The sequence below is a fragment of the Hevea brasiliensis genome, chromosome 2 (assembly GCF_030052815.1).
Source record: "Hevea brasiliensis isolate MT/VB/25A 57/8 chromosome 2, ASM3005281v1, whole genome shotgun sequence".
NCBI classification, from domain to species: Eukaryota; Viridiplantae; Streptophyta; class Magnoliopsida; order Malpighiales; family Euphorbiaceae; genus Hevea; species Hevea brasiliensis.
The window spans coordinates 70,389,676-70,417,516 of record NC_079494.1 but is presented as its reverse complement, the minus strand read 5'-3'; the positions used below and the strand labels follow the sequence as shown (position 1 = coordinate 70,417,516).

At 35.7% G+C, this 27,841-nt stretch overlaps 1 non-coding gene across 10 annotated transcripts in view; it reads left to right on the top strand.

Annotated features, from left to right (window-relative positions):
- The window catches only part of LOC110670419 (uncharacterized), a 45,760-nt gene that overhangs the window by 10,477 nt on the left and 7,442 nt on the right, over positions 1-27,841 (top strand). For 2 of the 10 annotated variants that reach the window (XR_009143663.1, XR_009143658.1), the window contains 4 exons: positions 19,523-19,583; positions 19,677-19,775; positions 19,862-19,990; positions 20,314-21,040. The exons of 2 other annotated variants lie outside the window; for them this stretch is intronic. This is a non-coding gene — a transcript (uncharacterized LOC110670419). Of the gene's footprint in view, positions 1-320; positions 423-18,826; positions 18,905-19,522; positions 19,588-19,676; positions 19,776-19,861; positions 19,991-20,313; positions 21,041-21,969; positions 22,280-27,841 lie in introns of those variants that run through there. 6 more of the 10 variants (XR_009143661.1, XR_009143655.1, XR_009143656.1 and 3 more) reach the window with 5 other exon arrangements.

The following is a 27,841-nucleotide window of genomic DNA, read 5'->3' as shown; positions in this document are numbered from 1 at the left end:
CTTCTTCTTCTTCTTCACCCTTGGCCAAACCACTCTCTTCCTCTTTCACCATTGATGCTTTCTTCCAAGCTTGATCTTACACCAATTCATTAGCATTCACCATTCTAAATAGTCAAATTAAGCTTCAATTTGGTGAGAGCACCTCATTCAAGTAAGAAATTTCAAAGATTTAGGAGGGTTATCACAAAATCAATTAGGGAAAAATTCAAGGTAAGGGAGAATTGAATTTAGCTTGCATGAATTCATGTTATCTTGTTATAATTATAGCATAAGTGTGATTTGTGAAGAGATTGTGACGAGAATTTTTAAAATTTTTGAAGAAGGCAATTTGGTTCATGCTAACAAGGGGCAAAGGAAGGATAATAAGGTTGAATAGAGGTGATTTTGAAGGGCTAAACAAAGATTAGGAGCTTAAATTTGTGGTATGTGCACTCTTAAGCTCTTCTTAAAATTTGTTTCTTAGAGTTTTCATACCATTTAGGGTTTGTGGCTAAATTGAATGTAAATGCTTAATTTATAGATAAAAAATAATGTTTAGTGTGTGTAAATGATGTAGTGCCTATTTGGAATCATGTTGCTTGGCTTGTTTTGGTGTATGCCTTGTGAATGGGTATGTCGAGCAATCTAGCCAAATTTGACCAAACTAGACTTTTAGGTTCATATCTTGAGTTCTATAATTCCAAATGACTTGAAACCAGTGGCAAATTAAAGCTAAGGTATAATGCTAAAACTTTCATGAAGATAAGTTGCTCTAATTCTTTGTGTAAATATCTTGAATAATTGCTAGAAGTTGAGTTACAAAATCCGAAACCTAGGAGTAGAGCATCCTGAATAGTCCAGATTAAAATGCGTATAACTTACCCTAGGAAACTCCAAATGAGATGATTCTTGATTTGTTGAAAAGCTAAAATATAAAGGAACAACTTTCCTGCTAACAAAATGACAAATTATGATTGTAATTTGTCCAAATCCGGATTCCAAAAATTGCCCAAAACCTACCCTACGATTAGTAAAGAATGCATATGAACATGTCCTGCTTGTTTGGACATAACTCACTGTATAAAATTCCAAATGAAGTGGATCTTACCTTATTGGAAAGCTAAGGTATAGAGGAATAACTTTCATGGAGACCAATTTGATAAATTGTGACTAAAACTTGACTAAAATTGGGTTCTAAAACCTGTTCGGAATTTGCCTTGTATTCTAGAAGAAAAAACAATATGATCAGATCCTACTTATTTGGTCATAACATGTGATTTATAAATCAGAACCAAGTGATTCAAAAACCAAATGAAAGTTAAGACATAAATCTACTAATCTTATGAAGAATGCATAAGCTAATTCTTGCATTTACTTGGTTTGATTTCGGATGGAAAACAGTATATACATTTAGAAATTGGCAAGATTTTGCTATGTTCCTCATCAATGCAAGTTATGCATGTATTTAGCATACTTGAACGCAAAGGCTATGCAAACATGGAAATGGTATGAAAATGTTAGCATACATAGCTTGACAATTATGGAAATAAAGAATGTGGAATGAATATTAATTATAAAATTTGAGCTAAGTAAGCCTAGACAATGGGTATAGGATTGGATAAGTGGGCATGCTACCGGTCAGAGTCACTGAGTGGTCAGTACTGAGAATGAAAATCAGTATTATATTGGTCAGAGCCACCAAGTGATCAGTACCGAGAATGAAAATCAGTGTATACTAGTTAGAGCTATCGAGTGATCAGTACCAAAAATGTAAGCCTATACTAAACCGACTAGAACCACCGAATGGTCAGTGTCATGAGTCCCATTATCCAATCTATATACCGTCTATCGTAGGTTACTATGAGTACTGGAGTAAGGTCTCTAATTGTGATTATAGAGATCATAATTTTAAATAAGATACTAGAACCACCGAATGGTCAGTGTCATGAGTCCCATTATCCAATCTATATACCGTCTATCGTAGGTTACTATGAGTACTGGAGTAAGGTCTCTAATTGTGATTATAGAGATCATAATTTTAAATAAGATATGATAAAGTGCAATTAACCCCATTAAATGGTATGATTAATAAGTATGGATTTATTGACTTATTTTTATGTCATGATGTTATATATTTATTTTAAAACTTTTAAATACTCTTGTATGAATATGATGGGTATATTATGTGCTAGTGTGTATAAGGAAAATTATTTTGTTCTAAATTAAGAATGCACCACTAAGCTATTTAGCTTAGCGTGAAGATTTGTTTCCTCACACGGGTACTGTAGATAAAGTGTAGATAGGGCTGTCAAGAGGTAGATTGGATTTGTAGAAAAGTCCAGAGTCACCGTATCTCAGACTTTTGGGTAGATACATCATCATCTTTCGCATTGTACATTTTTACTCATATACGTGTGTACAGTTATAATGTAAACAATATAATGTAAATTTCATTTTTGAAAATTGTAATTATAAATTTGTAAGCTTAATTTAGCCACATGTTGTGAGTTAATAATAAACGTAAATTAAAGATATTCTTGAGTACATGCAATTGGGTTCAGAATGGATATTAATGAGGATTGATGATTGTATGTGATGGAAACAATATAGAAACTGAGAATTTAACAGGTGAATAGTTAAAATTTGGGGGAAGCTTTAGCAGTTTCTCCATTTAATAAAAGTAGTTAAATTATAATGTAAATAAATTGCCAAGAAAATAAGCAAAATAAGTAATGGCACAGAGATAGATGCTCCGTGTACCGAATGTGATATTTTCTTACTTGGTTTCACTGTAGACTAAGTAAGGGGGTGTTACATTTAGTGGCATTAGAGCAAGGTTTAGGCGTTCCTAGACCTAAATAGCAAATTATAACATATGTGTGTGAACATGCGTTGCATCTACTAGGGATTGAGGTGACTCTTATGCAGATCTACTCATCTATCTATTTTAGGTTTGTAGAATGGATTTTGATATTCCTTGGGTTACTGAAGAGGAAGCAGAGAGTCACGCACCAGAGAGTAGTAGTGTTAGAGGCATGAAAGATTTTATAACACAAGTAGCTTTTGAACAGCCTGCAGAACCTTAGCAACAGTTTTCCCAGCAGATGGTTGATTTACTCAGGCAGGTGATGGGAGCTCAGATGCAGCCCACACAGAAATCACTTTTGGAGAAGCTTCGAAAATATGGGGCTGTGGATTTTAGAAGAAAGAGGGAAGATGACCCAGCTACTGCAGAGTATTGGCTGGAGAGGACTGAGAGAGTTTTTCAGCAGCTGCATTACACACCTGACCATAGCTAGAGTGTGTAGTCTCACTACTACAGGAGGATGCTTACTGTTATGGAAAGTCAATCACTATGTTATGGAAAGTCAATCACTATATTATTTTTCTGTATATTTTGTATTCTGTATTCCTATTTAGGATTTCTTATTTAGGATTTCTTCCTAATTAGTAGAACACAATTATAGGAATCAATTGTATATATATACCCATGTACAGATTAATTGAAATCAATAAGAATCATCTCTTTCTACATGGTATCAGAGCAGGTCATCAATCTAGGGTGACTATTTGTTCTCACTACCCAGCTCAGGAGAGACCTTGGTCGCCGACCGGCCGTTTCAACCCCGATCAACATTGCCAGCGTCGTCTCAACCCCCTCATTCCATCACCATGTCTTTGTTGCACGATCCAAAGATAACCATTAAAGGACTTTTGAGATTTGGCTCTCAGATCCTATTTCAGTATTTGCTTGATTTGTGATTTTGGGTTATTTTGTTGCTGTAAGCACTTTGGATTAGCGTTTTAGTTAGTTTTATTTGTCTCAACAAATGGCAGACACTAAGAATGTTATTTCTGATGTGATTCCGGTAATGACTAAGATCACGGAACACAAACTTAATGGTTCGAATTACCTGGAGTGGAGTAAGACTGTTAGGGTCTATTTGCGTAGCATTGATAAGGATGATCACCTTACTAAAGATCCACCCATTGATGATACACGACAAACTTGGCTAAGGGAGGATGCTCGATTGTTTTTGCAGCTTCGGAACTCGATTCATAGTGAGGTAATTAGTTTAATTAATCACTGTGAATTTGTTAAGGAATTGATGGATTACTTAGATTTTACGTGATTCGGTAAAGGGAGTATCTACCGTATTTATGATATTTGTAAGGCATTCTACCGTGCTGAGAAAGAGGATAAGTCTCTCACGGCTTATTTTATGGATTTTAAACGGGTATATGAGGAACTTAATGTATTGTTGCCTTTTAGTCCTGATGTAAAAGTTCAGCAGGCCCAACGGGAGCAACTGGCTGTTATGAATTTTCTTGCAGGCCTTCCTTTAGAGTATGAGACTGCTAAATCTCATATTCTCTCCAGTACTGAGATTTCCTCTTTGCATGAAACGTTCACACGGGTCCTTCGTACAGAGAGTACTCAATCTTCACAACCTGTCAGTAGTGCTCTTATTAGCCGTAATCCAAATGGACAACAGGGTAATAGAAGAGGAAGTAGAGAAGGAATTACAGACGACAGAAGTCGTCAGCGTAATGGAGAAGCTAGTTCTAATCAGGACTCAAAAGGAGTCATTTGTTATTATTGCCATGAGCACCGCCATACAAAATATAATTGTCCGCAACTTCAGAGAAAAATCGGCGATCACGGATGGCAAATATGGCGTGAGAATTCTCTGATATCTTCATCTGAGAAAACTATTTTGGTATCTGCAGAGGATTTTGCACAATTTTTCCAGTATCAGGCATCTCTAAAGCCTACCAGTTCTCCTGTCACTGCGATCGCTGAGTCAGGTAAATCTACTACATGCCTTGTGTCTTCTTCATCCAAATGGGTTATTGATTCAAAAGCATGCGATCACATGATAGGTAATTCTAGTCTTCTATCTGCTTTTCAGTCTAATCTCACTTCCTCTACTGTTACTTTAGCTGATGGTTCTACTTCTTGTGTCATGGATTCTGGAACTGCGAACCCGACTTCATTAATTTCTTTGTCTTCTGTTTTGTGTCTACCAAAATTCTCTTTTAATCTACTTTCTGTTAGTAAACTTACTCGTACCTTAAATTGTTCTGTTTCCTTTTTCCCGACGGTGTTTGTTTCAGGATCTTACGACGTATTATTGGTAGAGGACGCGAGTCGTGGTCTCTACATTCGAAAATCATGTACCGCGGTCGCTTGTTTGCTCCAGTACCTTAACACCTCTTGAAGCTCATTGTAGATTGGGTCATCCTTCTTTGTCTACCATGAAGAAGCTGTGTCCTCAATTTTAGTCTTTATCAGTACTAGAATGTGAGTCGTGTCAGTTTGCAAAACATCATCGTTTGCCTTCTGTGTCTAGAGTCAATAAATGGGCTTCATCTCCTTTTGAGGTAGTTCATTCGATGTTTGGGGTCCTTGTTCATTACATCTAAAACTGGATTTCGTTATTTTGTTACTTTTGTTGATGATTACTCTCGTGTTACCTGGTTATATTTAATGAAAAATCGTTCTGAGTTGTTTTCTATCTTTTGTGCCTTTTGTAATGAAATCAAAACTCAATTTAATATTTCATGCGCATATTAAGAAGTGACAATGCCAAAGAATACTTTTCAAAGACAATTTCAAATTTCTATATGATACAAAATGGCATTCTTCATCGCCTTCCCGTGTGGATATCCCATCCCAAAATGGCGTAATGAAAGAAAAATCGTCATCTTCTTGAGGTAACTCGTGCTCTTCTTTTTCAGATGAAAGTACCTAAACACTTTTGGGCTGATGCAGTTTCCACGACATGTTTTTTGATCAATCGTATGCCGTCTTCTGTCCTTAATGGGGATATTCCTTATACTACTTTGTTTCCTACAAAATCTTTGTTCCCTATTGAACCCCGTATTTTTGGTTGTACCTATTTTGTGCGTGATGTTCGTCCACAGGTTACTAAATTGGATCCAAAATCTCTCAAATGTGTATTCCTTGGGTACTCCCGGCTCAAAAAAGGGTACCGTTGTTTCTCTCATACTCTTAATCGTTATCTTGTTTCTGCAGATGTCACTTTTTTTGAGTCCACTCTATTTTTTCCTCCATCATCTGTGTATGAGAGTCAGGGGGAGGAGGATGATCTCTTAATATATACTGTCCAACCAATGTCTAGTACTCTCGCACAGCCTGTTCCTTCTGTCTCTAGACCTACTCGACCTCCCGTTGTTCATGTTTATTTCAGGAGATTGGAGATTCCTGACTCAGATCCTCCACCAGCTACTTCGTTGGGAGATCCTGTACCTCATACTGATCATGATTCTGATCTAGACTTACCCATTGCTCTTCGTAAAGGTAAACGTTCATGTACTTACCCTATCTCTTCTTTTGTTTCTTATAATCAATTGTCTTCTTGTTCTCGGTGTTTTGTTACTTCTTTAGAGTCTGCATTATCCCTAATAATCATTAATGAGGCAATCGTCTCATCCTCGCCGTGTGATGCTATGAAAGAGGAAATGGAGGCTTTAGATGCTAATGGTACATGGGAACTATTGCCTTTACCCACTGGTAAGAAAGCTATTGGTTGTAAATGGGTATATACAGTAAAGGTAAATCCTGATGGTTCTGTGGCTAGGTTAAAAGCACGCCTTGTAGCAAAAGGATATGCTCAGACATATGGGGTTGATTACTCTGATACTTTTTCTCCTGTAGCTAAACTTACTTCTATTCGCTTGTTTATCTCTTTAGCAGCTATATATGATTGGCCCCTGCATCAATTGGACATCAAGAATGCTTTCCTTCATGGTGATCTTTAGGAGGAGGTGTATATGGAGCAACCACCTGGGTTTGTTGCTCAGGGGGAGTTGAGTAAAGTTTGTAGGCTTCGAAAGTCTCTTTATGGCTTGAAACAAAGTCCTAGGGCATGGTTTGGGAGATTCAGTGAAGCAGTACAGGAATTTGGTATGCAAAAGAGTAAGTGTGATCACTCAGTATTTTATAGGCAATATGAGGCTGGTCTAATTCTCTTGGTAGTCTGTGGATGACATTGTCATCACTGGGAGTGACTCTGCAGGTATTTCATCTCTTAAAACCTTCCTCCAAACTCAGTTTCAGACCAAAGACTTGGGATTGTTAAAGTATTTCTTGGGTATCGAAGTTATGAGAAGTAAGAAGGGTATTTTCTTGTCTCAAAGAGAATATGTCCTCGATATATTGACAGAGACAGGAAAATTAGGTGCTAAGCCTTGTAGCGCACCAATGACTCCAACTTTACAACTGTTAGCAGGGGATAGTGAGTTGTTTGAAGATCCAGAGAGATACAGGAGATTGGTAGGAAAATTAAACTACCTTACAGTCACTCGTCCTGACATTGCTTATGCCGTTAGTGTGGTAAGTCAGTTTATGTCTTCACCAACTGTTGCTCATTGGGAAGCCTTGGAACAAATCTTGTGTTATCCAAGGGCGCCCAGAAGAGGTTTGCTATATGGTAATCATGGGCATTTGAATGTTGAATGTTTTTCAGATTCCGACTGGGCTGGATCTAAGGTTGACAGGAGGTCAACTACTGGATATTGCGTTTTTATTGGAGGAAATTTGGTGTCTTGGAGAATCAAGAAGCAGAGTGTAGTTTCTCGATCTAGTGCTGAATCCGAATACAAAGCCATGGCACAATCAGTATGTGAGGTAATGTGGATACTTCAATTACTAGATGAGACAGGTTTTAAGACCTCCTCGCTCGTGAAATTGTGGTGTGATAATCAAGCTGCTCTTCATATTGCTTCTAATCCGGTGTTTCATGAGCGAACCAAACATATTGAGATTGATTGTCACTTTATTCATGAAAAGATTCAACAACAGATCATCTCAACAGGACACATCAAAACTGGAGAGCAGTTAGGAGATATTTTCACAAAAGCTCTGAATGGAGCTAGGATTGACTACATTTGTAACAAGTTGGGCATGATTAACATCTATGCTCCAACTTGAGGGGGAGTGTTATGGAAAGTCAATCACTATGTTATGGAAAGTCAATCACTATATTATTTTTCTGTATATTTTGTATTCTGTATTCCTATTTAGGATTTCTTATTTAGGATTTCTTCCTAATTAGTAGAACACAATTATAGGAATCAATTGTATATATATACCCATGTACAGATTAATTGAAATCAATAAGAATCATCTCTTTCTACACTTACTAATAGTGGGACACAGTATCCAGGGTAGTGCAGCCAGAAGTGGTGACATGGGACTTCTTTCTAGCAGAGTTCAGAAAGAAGTACATCAGTCGTATTTACTTGGAAGACAGGAGGAGAGAATTTATTTCTCTAAGGTAGAGACAGCTGACAGTAGCTGAATATGAGTGAAAATTTGTCTGGCTGAGTAAGTATGCTAGGGAGATAATATAGAGAGAGTTTGAGCTAGTGAGCAAAGTAGGAGGGGTGAACAGTAAAAGAGAGGCTTTGGCCAGTCTGGCTCCACATTCACAACTAGTAAGAAGCCTAGGGGGCAGTCTAGTCAGGCATCGACTTAAAGGCCAGGATAGGGGTCTAGGTCCACATTTAGGATTGGCTAGTCGGCAGCATCAATGGCTAGTACACCAAGACCAGCAGTGAGAGGTCTTGCCCCAGCAGTATGCACACATTGTGGAAGAAGGCATAGAGGAGAATGCTGGGGGTTGACTGGAGCTTGTTATAGATATGGGGCCACTAACCATTTCCAGAGGAACTGTCATAGGAGAACTAGTCCCCCAGCATAGACAGAGAGGTAGGTTCCTACTGCACAGAGAGGTAGGAAGCCTGGGAGATCTGAGGCAGCAGGGGGCACTGAGAGGTCTGTATCTGAGATAATGGAGAGACCAGATACTCAAGTGCCAGCATGTGCATATGCCATTTGAGCCAGAGAGAAGCAAGATGCACCTGATGTCATAGTTGGTACATTTTCTCTCTTTGAATCAGTAGTGCATGCATTGATATACCCAGGTTCAACTCATTTTTACATGTGCACTGCCATCCCAGTAAAGAAGGGTTTAAGTGTTGAAACCATTGAGCAGGACATCCTAGTTACTAACTCTTTAGGCCATAGTGTGATGGTGACTAAGGTCTATAGGGGTTGTCTCTTGAGGATTTAGGAGTATGAGTTTTTGGAAGACCTTATCGAGCTGCCTTTTCATGAGTTTGATATGATTTTGGGAATGGATTGATTGTCCCGTCACTAAGTTATTGTAGATTGCCATTTAAAGAGAATCACATTGAGGACTCCTGATAATAAGGAGATCACTGTTGTGGGTGAAAGGACAGATTATTTATCTAATGTTATATCAGCCACTACTGCAAGAATGTTGATAAGAAAGGGTTGTGAAGCCTACTTGGCACATATGGTTGATACTAGGAAGGCTAGGCCTGACCTTCATGACATGCCCATTGTATGTGATTTTCCAGATGTCTTTCCTAAGGCATTGCCTGGTTTGCCACCAGAGAGGGAAGTAGAATTCGCTATAGAGGTTATGCCTAGTATAGCACCAGTGTCCATTGCTCCTTATAGGATAGCATCCACAGAATTGAAGGAGTTAACAATGCAGTTGCAAGAGCTGCTGGATAAAGGGTTTATACGCCCTAGTGTGTCTCCCTAGGGAGCACCAGTATTATTTGTAAAGAAGAAGGATGGAATACTTAGACCGTGTATGGATTACAGACATTTAAATGGAGTGATTTAAAAAAGAAATTAAAGAAGAAACATTAAGAAACAACTTTCATGAAGAAAGTTTAGCCAAATTTTTATTGTAGATGGGTCCAATGGAATAGTAAATCTAAGTGACCAAATCTAAAAATTTGAATTAACTTACAGTAAGTTTTGAATTGAAATTGGCAACTAATGCCAACAAATGTAAAACCCAAAATGTGGTATTTTAGTGCAATTAAAACTTGTCTGCCTATTAATTATGAAAAAGTTAACATTTTTGCATGAATAGTAACCATCAAACTTCAAATATAAAGAATTAACCAATTAACTTGGTTAACATGCCCTAGTATGCCTAGTATGATTGGTTTGGATAGGTTGGTATACCAATAGGGTTCTGATAGCAGTACTACATATGGCTTCATTTTGAGTATCACAATTTATAATAAATCTACTAAAGAATTTCACAATTACTTATTTCGAGTCCTAATATGTTTAAATTAACGTTCTTAAAATTTTGCCTTTCGGGGTTACTGTAACACCCCTCCCCCGTCTACAGTATAGCCGAGCAAGGCGTGCTACACGGCGTGCCGGAGCACCTAGTCTGTAATCAACTCATTTTCTGAACTCAATTTTATTTTAAGAAGTCTTTTATGTAATATTCGTATCATGTTGGTACTATTTTCATACTTTAATAAAATCAGTGTTTCAAAAATAGTAATAGAAATCTGGCAAGGTGCCATCTATATTTCGGACAAACTGTCCTTCCAAACCTGTTAAAAACAGTTCAATATGATAATATCAAAATCTCAACCATCCAACTGATTTTTCAGTCTCACAATTTCATAATTTTAAAATACAGTCCATCATATTTTACATTCATTAAAACACCATCCATAGGAGTTTAATATATACAAATTATTACAAACTTTAAAGTTTTATGATATTTATACATATTACATAACAAAATGTCAAAATACAACTGATAGTCGTTACAGAAGATCCTAAGTCCTACCATGTATGCAGATCTGATGTCTCACCCGGTCGTAGGTCTGCTGGGCTCCCTAGCTGTGTCTTCAATACCTACGCGTTACAAAAGTAACGTGCTAAGTGGTGCCAAATATAAAGAAATATATACTAAAATAAAGTAAATAATTGTTTATGAATTGATGACATCAATATTCTTTATAGTTGTTGATTCTACTTTTATTTGCTAACCTTTCATTTTTGCTAATTTTGGTGGTACTGTATGTCAATAAACTGAATTTAGCTATTTGAATTTAATAATGCTTAAATTAATTGCCCGTGTAGCCTATACATTGACCAGACTAGATAAACATATATACTGGCAATAGGTACCTAGTACCTTGGGCCGTTACACCATTGGTCACAAAATGTCTCCTGGTGTGCAAACAGTATGGCTAAAAAGCTATATAGTTAATCTGGCGATAAGTCAAGTATAATAACACAATACGTATAGTTGTAGGCTATTAAAGTCACAGTGCGGCATAATATGCCATAAAAATATAGTATGGCATAAAGCCATTTACAGAACAGCTGTCAAAATCCTATTGGCATGCCAACCTATCCAAACTAGTCAACTAGGCAAACTAGGGCACATTACAAATCAATTGTTTAATTCTTCATTTTTTTGAGTTTACTAGTTATCATGTAATTCATAAGTCAATGTAAATGTTGACATATTTAGGTACTATGGATAAGTTGATTCTAGCATCAACATATCATAATTTATAATTCAATATGTTGCCAATATAGTGCAATTTATCATTTTTATAAGTTGGCATTCATTGCCAAATTACTTCAAGCATCATTATATGTAAATGTTGAATTTTCAGTTTTAGTGTGTTAGATTGGTCTAGCTTAATGTCCTATTTCTCTTGGTTTTTAGCTTCTGGTCAAAGAAGCAAAATTGTAGCTCTATGTCTTATTGAACTTTTGGCAAAATTTCAGGTCATTCTGAGTTGTATAGACCAAGATATGGTCAATTTACTAAAGCTGGACAGATTGCACCTTTAGTGCAAAATTTGGTCAATTTAGGTCACATTTAGTTCTGGCAGTTTTGGTACCCGAACTTGTGTAAGCTATTGACTTGGTTCTGGCCATTTCTGGGCTTTGGTGTCTTCATAAGAATTGTAGCTCTATGTTTAAGCTATCCATGGTAAAAATTTCAGGTCATTTGGACCTGTTTTGAGTGAGTTATGGTCATCCTAATGACTACTGTTCATGTGGTCAAAAATCTGAGTTTTCAAAGTTGCCATTTCGGATTTGGTCATTTTTAAGGTCAGTTTCTAGGCAAAATTTTGGCAACATTTCTACATGAAAGTTGGCCTATTTAGTATCTAGTTTCACCCTCCATTGGTCTCATACCAATTGGGTTCACAGTTTTGCACTTATAACTTAATTTAGGTACTGCTAACACACAACCTGCATTTAAAAATTACACTTTCCATTTTGACAATCCTCCTTCTCCCAACACTTCAATATTCAATTATGACACTTTTATGTATATTGTACAAAATTCCAGCAAGCATTTTGGGTAGAACACTCAAGTGTTCAATGCACACAATACACCTTTAATGTTTAACATTTGCTTCAACTCAAATTCAATGTTCATCAACGCTTATATTACACATATACTTCCATGGCAATTACATAAACTGCCCACCATTCAACATCATCATATTTCATTAATAAATTTCATAAACTCACACATAAATTCATGATATTTAAGGCTGTCCAATATGGCAGTTTACTAAAGCATCAAAGTCCCACTTTTAAACCCTTAATTCAAGCACTAATATACACATATTTGGACATTAACCTACTACAACTTCCATTTGAGTTAATCAACCTTAATTCTCATCTATTAGAGGTAAGAAAAACTCAACCACAACAAACTTTCATGGCTGCCGAAAATGGACAAGTTCATATCTCAATATTTTTTTCATTTCTCTTCACCAAATTACTCACCTCAACCTAAACACAAGGTTTACTCAAGCTAGGGAGAAGATTTGGACACTTACCACTTTTGGAGCTTGTTAAAACTTCACCAAATCTTCTTTTTCTTATTCCCAATATATTCCCCAAGGTGAGTAGGCAAGCTTTAATGAAGGATCCAAGTGAAAAGGAGGCTTGGAATGGGAGTGCATGGAGCTTGGACAAATTCGGCCATGGGAGCTTCAATGGTGTTTTCCATTTGGCTGGTTGTGTTCTTGAGGTTGAAGATGACTAATTCTGCCCACAAATGACTTAGATAGGTGTCCCAAGGCTTGAGTTAGTGGAGCACTAACTTGAATTAATAATTCATTAATCTTAATTTCCTTAATTTGCTCATTTGTCTAAATTCTTTTACTATTTACATAATGTATCACAATTTAATTTTTCATGACATTTCTAAAGTGTAATATCATTTATTTTTAATGGATATTGAGGTTAAAAGGCAACTCTAGGTGTCAAATGACCAAAATGCCCCTCTTCGGGTTGTATTTCCGATTTTTCGATAACACCAATTTTTGTCTGTTTCTCGATTTTTCGTTTTTCTTTGTACTAATTTATTAATTTTTCTTTGATAATTTTAGTGTTAATTATATTTCAATAAACCTTTACTTATGTCCCGAAATTTAATTCCGAGGGTTCTCCATACCTTCTCCAGACCTGGCCTAAGTGCATCACCCATCATCTGCAGCTCGCTTAACCTAGTTTCATTTTCTCTCTTTCATTTTTCTTTGATTTTTCTTATATTTTTTTTATTTATTTCATCAATATATGTTTGTTCACTATCACCGAAGTGTAGTTCCAGATACCCTGACTTGCCTGGACTGATATTAGGCCACTAGAGCAACAGAACATACAGAATACGTACAGTGGGGATGTTACAGTTACTATTCATGACACTATTCAAGTCAATTTGTTGACTTCCTTATGCTTAATAGGTATAGGGATTTCAATTTCACCCACATACCATATTTTGGTTACTAATTTTGTTGGTTTTAGTTGCTTCCTAGATTTTTAGGTTTCCTAGGCATAATTTCAAATTTTTCAGATTTGGTGTCCTGTTTTGTACTGTTTCATTGGTCATGTTGCTGTTAGAATTTGGTAAAGTTTTCTTCATAGAAGTTGTTCCTTATTGTCTTAACTTTAATTCCATTTTTGAATCACTCCATTTGGAGTTTTGTAGCCCAAGATATGACTATTTGAATAGGGCTGGCCGGATTTGGTGTTATCCAAAATTCTGGGCATTTTCTGGATACTGGCAGTTTTGGTGTACTGGCTGCAGGTTACTTTTCTGATAGGTTATGGACAAAATTTGGATTTTTTTTATTAATGAAAGTTGTAGGGTTATGTCTCAGATTTCCATCGGTATAAGATTCAGGTCATTTAGACCTTCCTAGACCAAGTTATGGACATTTAAGTAACAACTATTCATTTGGTCATTTTTGTACAAAGCAGTGTGCCCAAATTCGGATTTGGCCTAATTGTTCACTATCCTAATGTCATTTTCTGGGCATTGTTCCTAATGAAAGATGTGCCATTTTGTGTCTATTTTTCATTCCCGATTGACCTCACACCAATTGGGTTGGTAAATTTTTAGTTTTAGTCCCTGAAAGGGACCTAGGTCAAGCTGTCAGCATACTGACCGTAACCAATCCGAATTGAAACTTGGTTCTAGCAATTCACACACACCACAAATGGTCACAATTGACCATTTCTCAACTCAATTAAGGTCAATGGCATCAATAAACTAATTCTCTAATTTTTTCCCAATTGTCAAAATACTCAAGAACCCTAATTACATAAAGTTCAAATCTAATGCATTCAAAATATATATCCATACTCCACATACATAACTCAACCTAAATAACCATTTAATTTCACCAAATTCCATCAATTCAAACCACACCTAAAGCTGGCCGAATTTCTAGTTACTCCCTCAACAAGTGTTTTCTTTTGATTTTAAGTTAAGATCTAAGCTACTTAAATTAAAAACATAAGTATTAAACACAAATTTTCAATTCAACTAACCTCTTTTGTTTAATTTCTCTTTCTTCAAATCTCTTTTCTTTCCTCTTCTTTTTGTTGTCAGTAGTTTTACCAAGCTTCAAAAACAAGGTTTAATGAAGGAATTTGTAGAATTTATTGTTAGTTTTGGGGTTTAAGAAGCTTGAGAGTATGCTTCCATGGAGCTTTTAGTGAGAGAGAGACCGGCCATATGGTGAAGAAGAAATGAAAATTTCTTTTATTTTATTTTATTTTTATTTTTTTATCCCTTTAATTGACTTAGTCAAATAGAATAATTAAATTGTAATTATTTATGAAGTAATTCTTAGGTCATGTAGGTGATGTCATTATTCTAATTTTTTTCTTTTTCTGTAAAACCCTCACTGTAGCAATTCTGTACATTCTACTATTCCGGTGATCGGTGTTAGTTTGGACAGCTAGAATGTCTGGAAAAACATTTAAACTAAAGTGAGGAGCCATAATTAACTCAAATATTAATGAGAAAAATTTAGAAAAAATTTTGGAAATAAAATACAACCAAGTTAAATGAGCCGGTGCCCTAGCGATGGGTAACCCAGTGGGAAGTTGCGGTCTTCGCAGCTAGAAGCCCTAAACCCGAGAGAAAATTCATGAAATAATTTTTGAGATTCCAGAGAAGAGTCATTGAGGTTCCGATGGCATTAGAATGCCAAGAAAATGATTAGAAAAATTTTTAGATTGGTAAAGACGATTTTGGCTCGATAAGCCAAACAGATGAGATTTTGGTCATTTTCGTTTTCAGATATGATTTTTGGCCGACTTGTCCAGCTAAGTAAATAATTATTATGACATAAAATATGAATAAATATTACTAAAAATTAAATTAAAAATGAGTAGTAAAGAAAAGAAAAGAAAATAAAAAAAAGTGGAATTATGATATCACATGATGTCATTAGGGAGCTCTCCACCAATCACAACTTAACAAAATTGCTTAAGGGATAAAAGTGGACAGCAGCTGCACATCCACATGAGCTGGTTTCTCCAGCAGTTTCTATAAACAAATAAATATATAAAAGAGAAGAAGAGGATAGCAGAATCGGGAAAGAGGAGAGGAGGAAAAAAATAGGAAAAGAAAGAAAGAAAGGAAGAAGGAGAAGAAGAGAAGGGAAGAGGGAGTTGGTGCTAATTTTTTTTTTTTTTCTGAGTTTCTCTAGCAAGAAAGAACACTAATAAGGGGAAAAGAAGGGTTTTGGTCTAAGATACAAGAATTAAAAAGAGAGGAATGGAGAAGGAGGTGAATAGTAGCAGAAATAGGGTTTCAGCAAGGACAACATATTTCTCTTCCGTCCAGGTGAGTTTGGCTCAACTTATACTGTTGATATTTGGATATGTTTGAGGTATGCATGTGTAGAAGTTATGGTTAAAATTTGGTGATTGTTCAACGGTTGGATTTGGAGAAATATATTGTTGAACACAGGCTGTCTGCAAGTTGAATTCTGAATATTGGTTACTAAAATTGGAGAAAAATAAATAGTCAGGATGCTTATAAAATTATGAAATTTGGTACAAATGATATTTGGGATGTTGAGGCAGTTGTGTTAAAATTTGGTGAATTTTAGACATACGGGTTATGAGATATAAATTGTTTTGCATGAGCTGTCTGAGTAAGACTGATTTCTGCAAAAATTTAGATTTTGAAGGGTTGAATTAATATTTTGATATCTCATGATATAGAGATGATTTGATGCTAAAATTTTTACTAATATTGTATAGAGATGTCTTGAATATATGGTTAAAATTTGGGATTTATCTGACGGTTAGATCATTATATATAAATTTAAATGCACAAGCTGCCAGATTGGGTATTAATGGTTTGTGGATTTGAGATTTATGATAGGAGTTTAGTCCAATTTAAGGGGAAATGCTGTTGAATTTTTATTGGATATTTAATTTGGGAAAGTGAAGTTATAATTGATTATGATTATTATGATTCTAGGAGAAATCTCAAAGAATAACAAGCTTAAGTTTGGTTTCAAAAAGGTTAGTGCTAATTTTACCTTTCTCCTTCTAACTTTGAAATGTAGTAGAATTATAAGGAAATTACTTAAAAAACCAAAGAAAATGTCCATGAAGAAACAACATAAAAATTTCGACCAGCCTTGGTATGTGGCTAGTTTGATGTGTTTGATGAGTTTATATATGTTTATGAATGATGAAGGATGCTTATATATGCATTAGAAGGAAAGATTGAATAAGTTGCATGAATTAGGGGAGAAGGTGAGTTAGGGTTTGGGGCAAAATTTAGGTTTTGCTCATGTGTTAGTGAATGGAAGTCCTAATGGTCAATTAGTAACCATTTGGCTATGTTTGATGAGGAATTGAAGTGAATTATGGCTATGAATTTGAGGTTGGGTATGCTGCCTCATAGGACCTGTAGGGCTGGATATAAGTCCAGCAAGTTTGGGTAGCTGTAACTTGAGTGGTGTAGATTCAATTGGTGCAAGGCTAATTGGACATAAAACTAGACACATAATACAACATTTTTGGTGAAGAAACTTTACCCAGAAAACAAACTCAGGATGCTTTAAAAATTGATCAAATTTGGGTAGCACCAATTCTGCCTGTGCCAAATAACTAAATGAATAGTGTTCATTCATTTTGTCATAACTCAGTATAGAAAGGTCCAATTGACCTGAAGTTTATATCAATGGAAAGCTTAGGCAAATTAGAACAACTTTCATGTAGAACACAAACTCAAATTCTAGACTTAACCAAATGAAATTACTAGCCAAAGTTGAACTATCAAATCTGGCAGAACAAAAAATTGCCCAGAAATTCTGGATAAAGGCAATCCGACTAGTTGTGGTAAAATAGTCATAACTTGGGCTAGAAAATTTCAAATGGGGTGAATCAAAAAGTGAAATGCAACTAGACACAATAAAGAACAACTTTGATTAAGAACACTTGGCCAAATTCTCATTGTAGAATGGTCTAATGGAACAGTGAACTCTAGCACCCAAAACTGAGATTTTTTATTTATTTTTCATTGGTTAGAAGTATGGATTGGCAACTAATGCCAACATTTTTGGGAATCAAAATATGGTAAATATGTGATTAAAACTCATGTAACTATTATATATGAGAAAGTCAATATCTTGACTTAAATGACTAAATGAATAGTAACCTTACATGTTAAGTATAAATATTCAAGAAATAAGCTTTGAAATCGTATTGGAAATCAATGCCAACAAAAATAAAATATAAAATGTGGTATATTGGTGAACTTAGGCTTAATAAATCTATTATGAATAAAAAAGTCAACCTTTGAATGGAAATGGTCAAATGAATGTATAAATAAGACTTTAGTTCCCATTATTGGAGAAATGATAAGAAAAAGTATTTTAAGTACAATGGTGCATGAGAATCATTATTTTGAATTGTGATCATTATGGATAACATAATGAATATATAAATTATGATAAATGCATAAATTACGTAAATATCAGACTTAGAGATTTATGTTTCTATTATGAAAAAGATTAAAATGCTAGAAATCATAATTAGAACCTATAATGAAATAATGAAACTTATGAACATTTAATAATACTATGTGCCCATGTATTGCCTAGACACGTGTGTCAGATTGGATAGATTGGCATGCCAATAGGGTATTGTTTTAGCTGTACTGTGAAAGGTTTTATGCCCGTATTCATGCCTTTATACCCGTGCTCATGGCTTTATGCCCGTGCTCATGGCTTTTATGCCCGATTATGTGTTATCATGGCTTTTTAGCCATTCTGATTGCATACGTGGTTGACGTTCCACGTCTCATGGTTTGACAGCCCGAGGCACCGCGATGTTAAGTACCAACGACCCGTTATCCAGTTTAGTCAGCCTGTCATAGGTTACTTGGGCAGTGAAATTTATTGAAATAAGTTAAGAATATTAGCAACTGAAAATATTAGCAATTAAATAAATGAGTAAGAATATTTAATTATTATGAAAGAATTGAGCGCTTTTGAAGAGGAATAAATTAGAACAAATGATAGTTAATACTATAAGTATTATATGAAATTAGATTAAATTCCAGAGTATCCAAATTTTGATCCATTTCTTTTTTTATTGTATATTATTTTCTTGTTATATTATTGCACCACTAAGCAATAATGCTTAGCGCGATGGATTTGTTTCCTCGCGCAGGTACTGAAGGTAAAGCCCAGCGAATATTAAACAAAGATTTTGGAGTTCTGATCTACAGAAGTGTCTAAAGTATTCAAGGTTGTCACCTTCTCAGCAATGCATGTAGATAAGGCCCATATAGGTTATAATTTGTATGTTGTATAAAATGCTTAGTTATAGTATTATAATATAAATTATGAAAATATAATTAATAGGTATGTGATGTAAATTAATAAATTGGTTAATTCATATGTGATTAAATTGTATATCATGTAAATTAATGAAGATTAAAAATTTTCATATATGAGTTAAGCATGAATGGGAATGTATGGAAATGAATATGAGATTGAATTATATAGAGGATATTCGAATTGATGAGATAATTATGATTAGTATGAATGATATTTTCAGTGTAAAATGTTATTGAAAATTTCAAACAGGTGAATAGTGAATATGCCAAATGGTAATAGAAACAGGGGAAACTTCGCTGGTTTCTCCTTAGAAAAATAATTGATATTAAAATATAACGAGAACAAATTATTAAAAGAATAAAGTAAGATAAGTTAGGGTGCTCCGGCATCGAATGTAGCATACCTTGCTCGGCTATACTGTAGTCGGGTGAGGGGTGTTACATTTTCTTTTTCCTTTATTTTTCCATTAGTTCTTTAATTTGATTCCTGATTCCAATATATTATTTTCTCCGATTTTATTGGACAGTTAGGTCAGGAGTCAACTCTATGGGTGAATTAATCAAATTGCCCATCGCTGGTTCAATCTAGTTTGTAAGTTATTCGATATTTCTTCTAGATCCCTAACCTAATTATTTGACCTGCTTAACAACTCTTTTTTGTGATTTTCTCTTTTCCACTAGGTTCGCCATAGTCCTAAGGACCGCGGCGTCACATTTTCTGATTCAAAATTCGAGTTAAGACTGACCTCGCAGCACTTCCCGGAATGATCACCCATCGATGTGACTCCCTGCTCATTTAACTTTTTATGTTCTGTTTTCCTTATTTATACTTAACTATCTGACAATCACTACTTATTTGCATTCAGGGCTTATCTAGGTATCTTAGATGTGGTTCTAATTCTCTTAATTACTCGGACCGACACCAGTCACCGGAACAGTAAAATGTACCAGGCTATGCAAATAGGGGTGTTACATGTTTTCTCAATTTTTAGCCGGTACTTTACTGAATTTTCTGTAAAAATTTTGTAATTTCAAATTAATTAAAATTTTAATTTGTGATATAGACTTCACTTGAGAGCTTTTTAATGAATAAATTAAGTTCTGAGAATTGTAATAAGGTAGGTTAAAAATGCTCCGGCACTGAGTGTGACATCCTTTGCTTGACTACACTGTAGATGGGCTAGGAGTGTCACATTTAGTAGTATCAGAACACGGTTTAGGCGTTTTTGGGTTTAGATGGAGTACATACCATGCATTGCATTTGTAAAAGTTGAGGTGATACTAATGCAGATCTGTTGTCTTTGGTTATTTTGGTTAGGACATGGAACTAACATCGCAGAGAGCAGTAGAGGAAGAGGTGGAGAGCCATGGTCCACCCATTGTTGAAGCTGGAGGCAGGGGAAAACCTACTCTACCAGCACAAGAGATACCTGCTCAGCCTCAACAGGCTTTATTTCAGCAAATGACCGAATTCTTTAGGTAGATGACTGGGGCTATACCACAACTACAGCCACAACCTCCACTACCACCACAGAAGTCTCATATGGAGAAGTTAAGGAAATATGGGGTTGTGGACTTTCTGGAAAAGAAGGAAGATGATCCTCCAACAGCCGAAAATTGGCTAGACAGAACAGAATGGGTACTGAGATAACTTCACTGCACCTCAGAGCAGAACCTAGAGGGTGCTGTGTCCCTACTCCAGGACGATGCCTATTAGTGATGGGACACAGTATCCAGGGAGGTGAAACCAGAACGAATCACCAGGGATTTCTTTCTCACAGAGTTTAGAAAGAAATATGTTAGTAATGTGTACCTAGAAGAGAGAAGAAGGGAATTCATCAGTCTGAGGCAGAGGCAGTTGTCAGTGGCAGAGTATGAAAGAGAATGTAACACCCCTCACCCGTGTACAGTGTAGCCGAGTAAGGCATGTCACACTCGGTGCCGGAGCACCCTATCTTATCTTACTTTATTAATTTAATAATTTGTTCTCGTTATATTTTAATATCAATTATTTTTCTAAGAAGAACCCAGCGGAGTTTTCCCTATTCTAATACCGTTTGGCGTATCTCGCTATTTATCTGCTTGAAATTTTCGATAATATATTTACAATAATAATCTCATCATTTCATACATCATCTATATATTTCAATTCTGTCTTCAAACCCATACAATCTCATTCATGCTCAAATTACATAAGCAAAATTTTCAAATTTCATTAATTTATATAATTTACAAAATAATTACATAATTTCATAATTTACACGATATATAAATTAATTACATATGAAAAAGTTAATTTATTAATTTATATCACATTCCTATTAATTACATGTTCATAATTTATATTACAATACAATATCTAAGCATTTTATACAAAATACAAAATATGATCTATATGGGCCCTATCTACATGCATTACTGAGGAGGTGACAACCTTGAACATTTTTTACACTTCTGCAGATCTGAACTCCAAAAATCCCTGTCAAATGTCCATTGGGCTTTGTCTTCAACACCTGCGCGAAGGAAATAATCCATCGCGCTAAGTATTGCTGCTTAGTGGTGCAATAATATAACAAAGAAAATAATATACAAAAAAGATAAAACCGAAACAATATTTGGATGTTCAAGAATTAATTTAATTTCGTGTGAGATTACTAATATTAATTTTTGGTTATCCTAATTTGTCCTTTGAAAATGCTTAATGTATAAACTTTACAGTAATAATATATACAACATTCAATCATTTAATAATATTAAATTTAGTCTTAATTTATTATGAGAGACGCATTTGTAATATTTATTTACGTTCTACTTCTTTTGCAAATCTTCTTATCATTTCACTAATTTATTTTTAGGTATTTTGAATCATTGCATAGTAAATAAAATTTTAAAACTAATTCTAGTTTCTTTCTCATTCATTCATTTAATTCACATTATTCTTAATAAATTTCACTAACCAAGTAACCTATTACAGGCTGACTAAACTGGATAAGCGGGTCGTTGGCACTGGACACCGTAGTGTCTTGGGTCGTCATACCATGGAACGTGTAAGCTCAGTACGTCAACCACGTATGCAGTCAGTATAGCTAAAAAGCAATGATAACATATCAGTATGGCTAAAAGCCATGATAACAAGTTATCGGGCCTAAAAGGCATGAGTGCGGGCATTAAGCCATGAATACAGGCATAAAACTTTATGCAGTACTGCTAAAACAATACCCTATTGGCATTCCTATCTATCCAATCTGACACACGTGTATAGGCAATACATGGGTACATAAGTACCATTAAGTGTTAATATATATTAGTATATCATTAATTCGTTATAAGTTTTAATTACAATTGATATCACTTAATTCTGTTCCCAGTGGAAACATAAATTTTTTTGAATCACAATTATACATAATTTATGCATTTCTCATTATTTATACATTCATTTTATCATTCATATTGATCACAATTCACATCAATAGTTCTCATGAACCATTGTACTTAAAAATTCTTCTATGTTTTAGGGTCACTCAACTTCAAAAATCACAATTCACTAATTATATTATATATATATATATATTAACAATCATAATGGCTTTTTTAATTTTTTTTATCATTCCTTATGTTTTTAGGGTTACTATTCACACATTACTATTCACTCGATTTGTTGAATTTTTCATACATAATATGTATACAAATTTTTGATACATAATTATACCACATTTTGGGTTCTAAGTTTGTTGGTATTGATTGCCAATTGCAATTCAAAGCCTCATAGAATTATTTTCAAAAATTCAATTTTTGTGTCATATGTTTACTATTCCATTGGTCTAAGCTACAATGATGATTTAGCTAACTTGTCTTCATCAAAGTTGTTCCTTTATGTGTCTTCTTTAATTTCCTTTTTGAATCACTCCATTTAGAGTTTTCTAGCTTAAGTTATGCTAATTTCTTTAGGGCTGGCTGGATTGCTTTCTACCCAGAATTTCTAGGCATAATTGGTTCTGGCAGTTTTGTTACCCTGACTTTGGCTAGCAATTCAGATGGGTTAAGTTCAAATTCTGAGTTGGTGTTCTTCATGAAAGTTGTTCTAAATTGTCTAATCTTTCTATTGATATAAATTTCATGTCAATTGGATATTTCTACACTGAGTTGTGGCCAAATGAATGTTCATTTGGTCAATTTTTCAGGGCAGTATGTGTGTTACCCGGATTAGGTCAATTTTTTGGGGCAACTTAGGTTGGTTATCTGGGTAGGGTTTCTTCATTAAAAATGTGGCTTAAGATCTTAAATTTCATCTCCAATTAGCCTCACACCAATTGGAGCTGTCTAGCTTTACTTACGTTCATTTGAACACACAAGACTCATAGGTCCAGAATTCCCTACACAAGAACAACACTCCCAATACCACCTTCCCACACTACTACCATCCACAATTCACATTCTATGCACTTCAATTAGTCTATAATTGGTCTCAACATCAACAATTTATCAACATATCATTAAATTCCTAATTTTTATATCAAACCCTAGCTTATTAATTTGGTGATCTCATTTAACACATGCTAACTAACATCCAACTCAAATATACTCATCATAAACCACTTCTAAGCAATTTAATTCAAACAATTTATCAAATCCTAACCTTTCCCCATGGCTGCCGAAATCTAGGTCTTTCTTTTTCATGCATAAATTTCTACTTTTTCCAAGTAATTCACTCATACTTAACCTTGATTTCAACATTAGAAAGGAAAAGAAGAGAGAAGCTAGCACTAACCTTTTAGTGAGCAATTCCCAATTTCCAAAACTTCTTGATTTCCAATTCTTTTTGCTGCTTCTAGCTTGCCCAAATTGTAAGGTTAAATTTTATTGAAGAGAGGTAGGGTTTTTATGGTGAGTTTAAGTGGGAAAGGAAGCTTTGTTGGAGGAAAAATGGTGGAGCTCTCATGGAAGCTAGTTCGGCCAGCCATAAGGAGAAAGAAGATAACATTATTTTTCCCTTATCTTTATCCTTTTTATCTCTTTTAGGAGTGCTTGTTAAATTCTAATTGGATAGAAATTACAATTAGTGAATTATGACATCATAATTAGAATTTGTTTTTCTTCTCTTTTTATTTTCTTTCTTCTCTCTTTTGTTTATTTTTTTTAATTAATTTTTTATCAATATTTATTTACATTTTATGTCATATAGTTCACTTACTTAAATGGACAAGTTGGTCAAAAATCGTCTCTGAAGGCAAAATGACCAAATGCCCTTCGTTTTGCTTAACAGACTAAAATTGTCTGTACCGATTGATAAAATTTTCTAAGCATTTTCTTGGAATTCTAATGCTACCTAGGGCGCCGTAACTCTTCTCTGGCATCCCAAAAATTATTTCACAAGATTCCCCTCGGGTTTAGGGTTACTAGCTATTTTTACAGCAACTTCCCGTTAAGGTCACCCATCACCCGGGCATCGGCTCATTTAACTTCATTGTATTTTATTTCTAAAATTTTTCCTTAATTTTTCTTACGCTTATTTGAATTATTTATGACTACTCTAGTTTACATATAGTTCCAGTCATTCTAGCTGTTCGGACAGACATTGGTTACTGAAACAGTAGAATGTACGGACTACCTAAAGTGAGGATGTCACAGAGAATTTGCCAGATTGAGCCGATATGGAAGGGAGATAATTCCCACAAAAGCTGAGAGGTGCAGGAGATTTGAGGAAGGGTTAAATGATAATATCAAACTCATGATAACAGCTTTGGGGATTACAGACTTTGCAAAATTGGTTAAAGCTACACTGAAAGTGAAAAAAGTCAGAATTAATGAGCAGAATAGAAGAGATAGACAGCAGAAAAGAGGTTCAGGTTAGACCAGTTCTTCCCCTACACCTGGTAAGAAGTTCAACGGTCCTCAATCTCAGGGCCAGAGTCAGACACAAAGTCAGGGCCAGTCCCAGAGGCCCAGATTTCCCTTCACACTGAGGAGAAGCCAACCCACACCATTAGTGGGCAGCTCTCCAGGGATGGTGTATAGGGGACCAGCCCCAACAGCCTCTTTAGTGTGTCCACACTGCCATAAGTGGCACAAGGGTGAATGTTGGCGAATAATTGGGGGATGTTTCCATTGTGGGTCTACTGAGCACTAGATCAGAGATTGCCTAAGGAGGACTGCTACAGCTGCTCCAGTACAAGCAGACAGACCTACCCCTGCAGCTCAAAGGGATAGAAGGCCGGATAAATCTGAGGCAGTTGGAACTTCACAAAGGTCGACATTAGAGTCAGTTGAGAGGCCAAAGTTCAGGGCACCAACAAGGGCGTATGCTATGAGAGCTCAGGAGGAGCAGGATGCTTTAGATGTCATCAGGGGTATGTTCTATCTCTATGACATACCTATGTATGCATTGGTTGATCTAAGATCCACACATTCATATATTTGCATTAAGTTACCTGTGGAGAGGGGAATTCAAGTAGAGGTAAGTGACTAAGATATCCTAGTCACTAACCCACTAGGCCACAGTGTGGTGGTAAATAGAGTGTGCAAAGGTTGCCCATTGAGGATTCAGGGGTATAAGTTCTCGGCAAACCTAATTGAATTGCCCTTCCATGAGTTTGATGTCATCCTTGGAATGGATTGGCTATCATATCGTCAAGCAATTATAGATTGAAGAGGATTACACTGAAAACTCCTGAGAATGATGAGATAACAATTGTGGGGGAAAGGATAAATTTTCTGTCTAATGTCATCTCAGCCACTGCTGTAAGGAAGTTGATGAGAAAAGGCTGTGAAGCCTACTTGGTACACGTGGTTGATACTAGGAAAGCTAAGCTTGACCTGTGTGACATACCTATTGTAAGTGACTTCCCTGATGTATTCCCTGAAGAATTACCTAGTTTGCCACCAGAAAGGAAAGTTAGAATTTGCTATTAAGATAATGCCGGGTATAGCACCAATCTCCATTACTCCTTATAGGATGGCACTCACTGAATTGAAGGATCTGAAAATCCAGTTGCAGGAGTTACTGGATAAGGGGTTCATACGCCCCAGTGTGTCTCTATGGGGAGCCCCAGTGCTCTTTGTGAAGAAGAAGGATGGGACACTGAGGCTATGCATTGATTACCAACAGTTAAACAAAGTGACTGTCAAGAACAAGTACCCATTGCCCAGAATTGATGAACTGTTTGATCAATTGAAGGGAGCAGGCATATTTTCTAAAATTGATCTTAGATCAGGGTATCATCAGTCGAGGGTAAAGGATGCAGAAGTGCCTAAAACTGCATTTAGGACCCGGTATGGGCACTATGAATTTCTAGTGATGCCATTTGGGTTGACAAATGCACCAACAGCTTTCATGGATCTTCCATCCATACTTAGATCAGTTTGTAGTAGTCTTCATTGATGATATACTAGTGTATTCTAAGAACAGAAAAGAATATGATGAACATTTGAGGATTGTTCTGCAAACTCTGAGAGAGAAGAAGTTGTATGCTAAATTATCTAAATGTGACTTCTGGTTGAGTGAGATCTCCTTTCTTGGACACATAATATTAGTCGATGGGATTAGAGTGGATCCTAAGAAAATTAAAGCAGTAATGGAATAGAAGCCGCCCAGAAATGCAACTGAAGTCAGAAGTTCTTGGGGCTAGCTGGTTACTATAGAATGTTTGTGAAGGAATTTTCTCTAATAGCTGCTGCATTGATCAAGTTGCTATATAAGAATGTCCAATTTGATTAGAATGACCAGTGTTAAGCCAATTTTGAGAGGTTGAAGGCTATGTTGACAAAGGCATCTGTGTTAACACAACAAGTGTCGGGAAAAGACTTTGTGGCCTACAGTGATGCTTCACATAATGGGCTTCGATTTTTTTTAATGCAAGAAGGGAAAGTAGTCGCCTATGCTTCCAGGCAGTTAAGGCCACATGAAAAGAACTACCATACCCATGATCTTGAACTAGTAGCGATCATATTTGCACTGGAGATATGGAGGCACTACTTGTATGGTGAAAAGTGCTATATATACATAGACCACAAAAGTCTGAAGTACTTGGCAACCCAGAAGGAGCTCAACCTTAGACATAGGCGATGGATTGAGTTCCTAAAGGACTATGACTATGTGATAGACGGAATCCTGGGAAAGCAAATATAGCTGCTGATGCCTTGAGTAGAAAGTCCATCACAACTTTGAGATCACTGAATGCCCATTTGCCCTTAGCTCAGGATGGAGCTATTTTGGCTGAGTTATAAGTGAAGCCAAACCTACTACAGCAGTTTTAAGACAGGCAGAAGGTAGATGAGAAGCTAATGGCTATTATGGGCAAAAGCACAGAGGGGAAGTAAACAGAATATAAGGTGAAAAAATATGGGTGTTTGTACTACAGAGGAAGAGTGTGTGTACTAGATGATGGGAAATTGAAGACCAGTATTCTGAAAGAGGCACACACGAGTGTTTATGCTTTGCACCTAGGAAGCACAAAAATGTACTATGATCTGAAGCCTCATTACTAGTGGCCTGGTATGAAGAATGACATAGCTGACTATGTGACTAGATGCTTGACATGTCAGCAAGTCAAGGCAGAAAATCAAGTTCTATTAGGTTTTTTACAGCCTATAAGCATACCTGAATGGAAATGAGATCGAGTCACCATGGATTTTGTAAGTGGTCTACTTCTCACTCAGAAGAAACATGATGCAGTTTGGGTGATAGTAGATAGATTGACTAAATCAACACATTTTCTGCTAGTCAGAACTGACTACTCACTGGAGAAGCTAGCAGAATTATATATCAGTGAGATAGTTAGACTGCATGGAATCCTACTTTCCATCATATCTAATAGAGACCCGAGGTTCACATCTAGATTTTGGAAGAA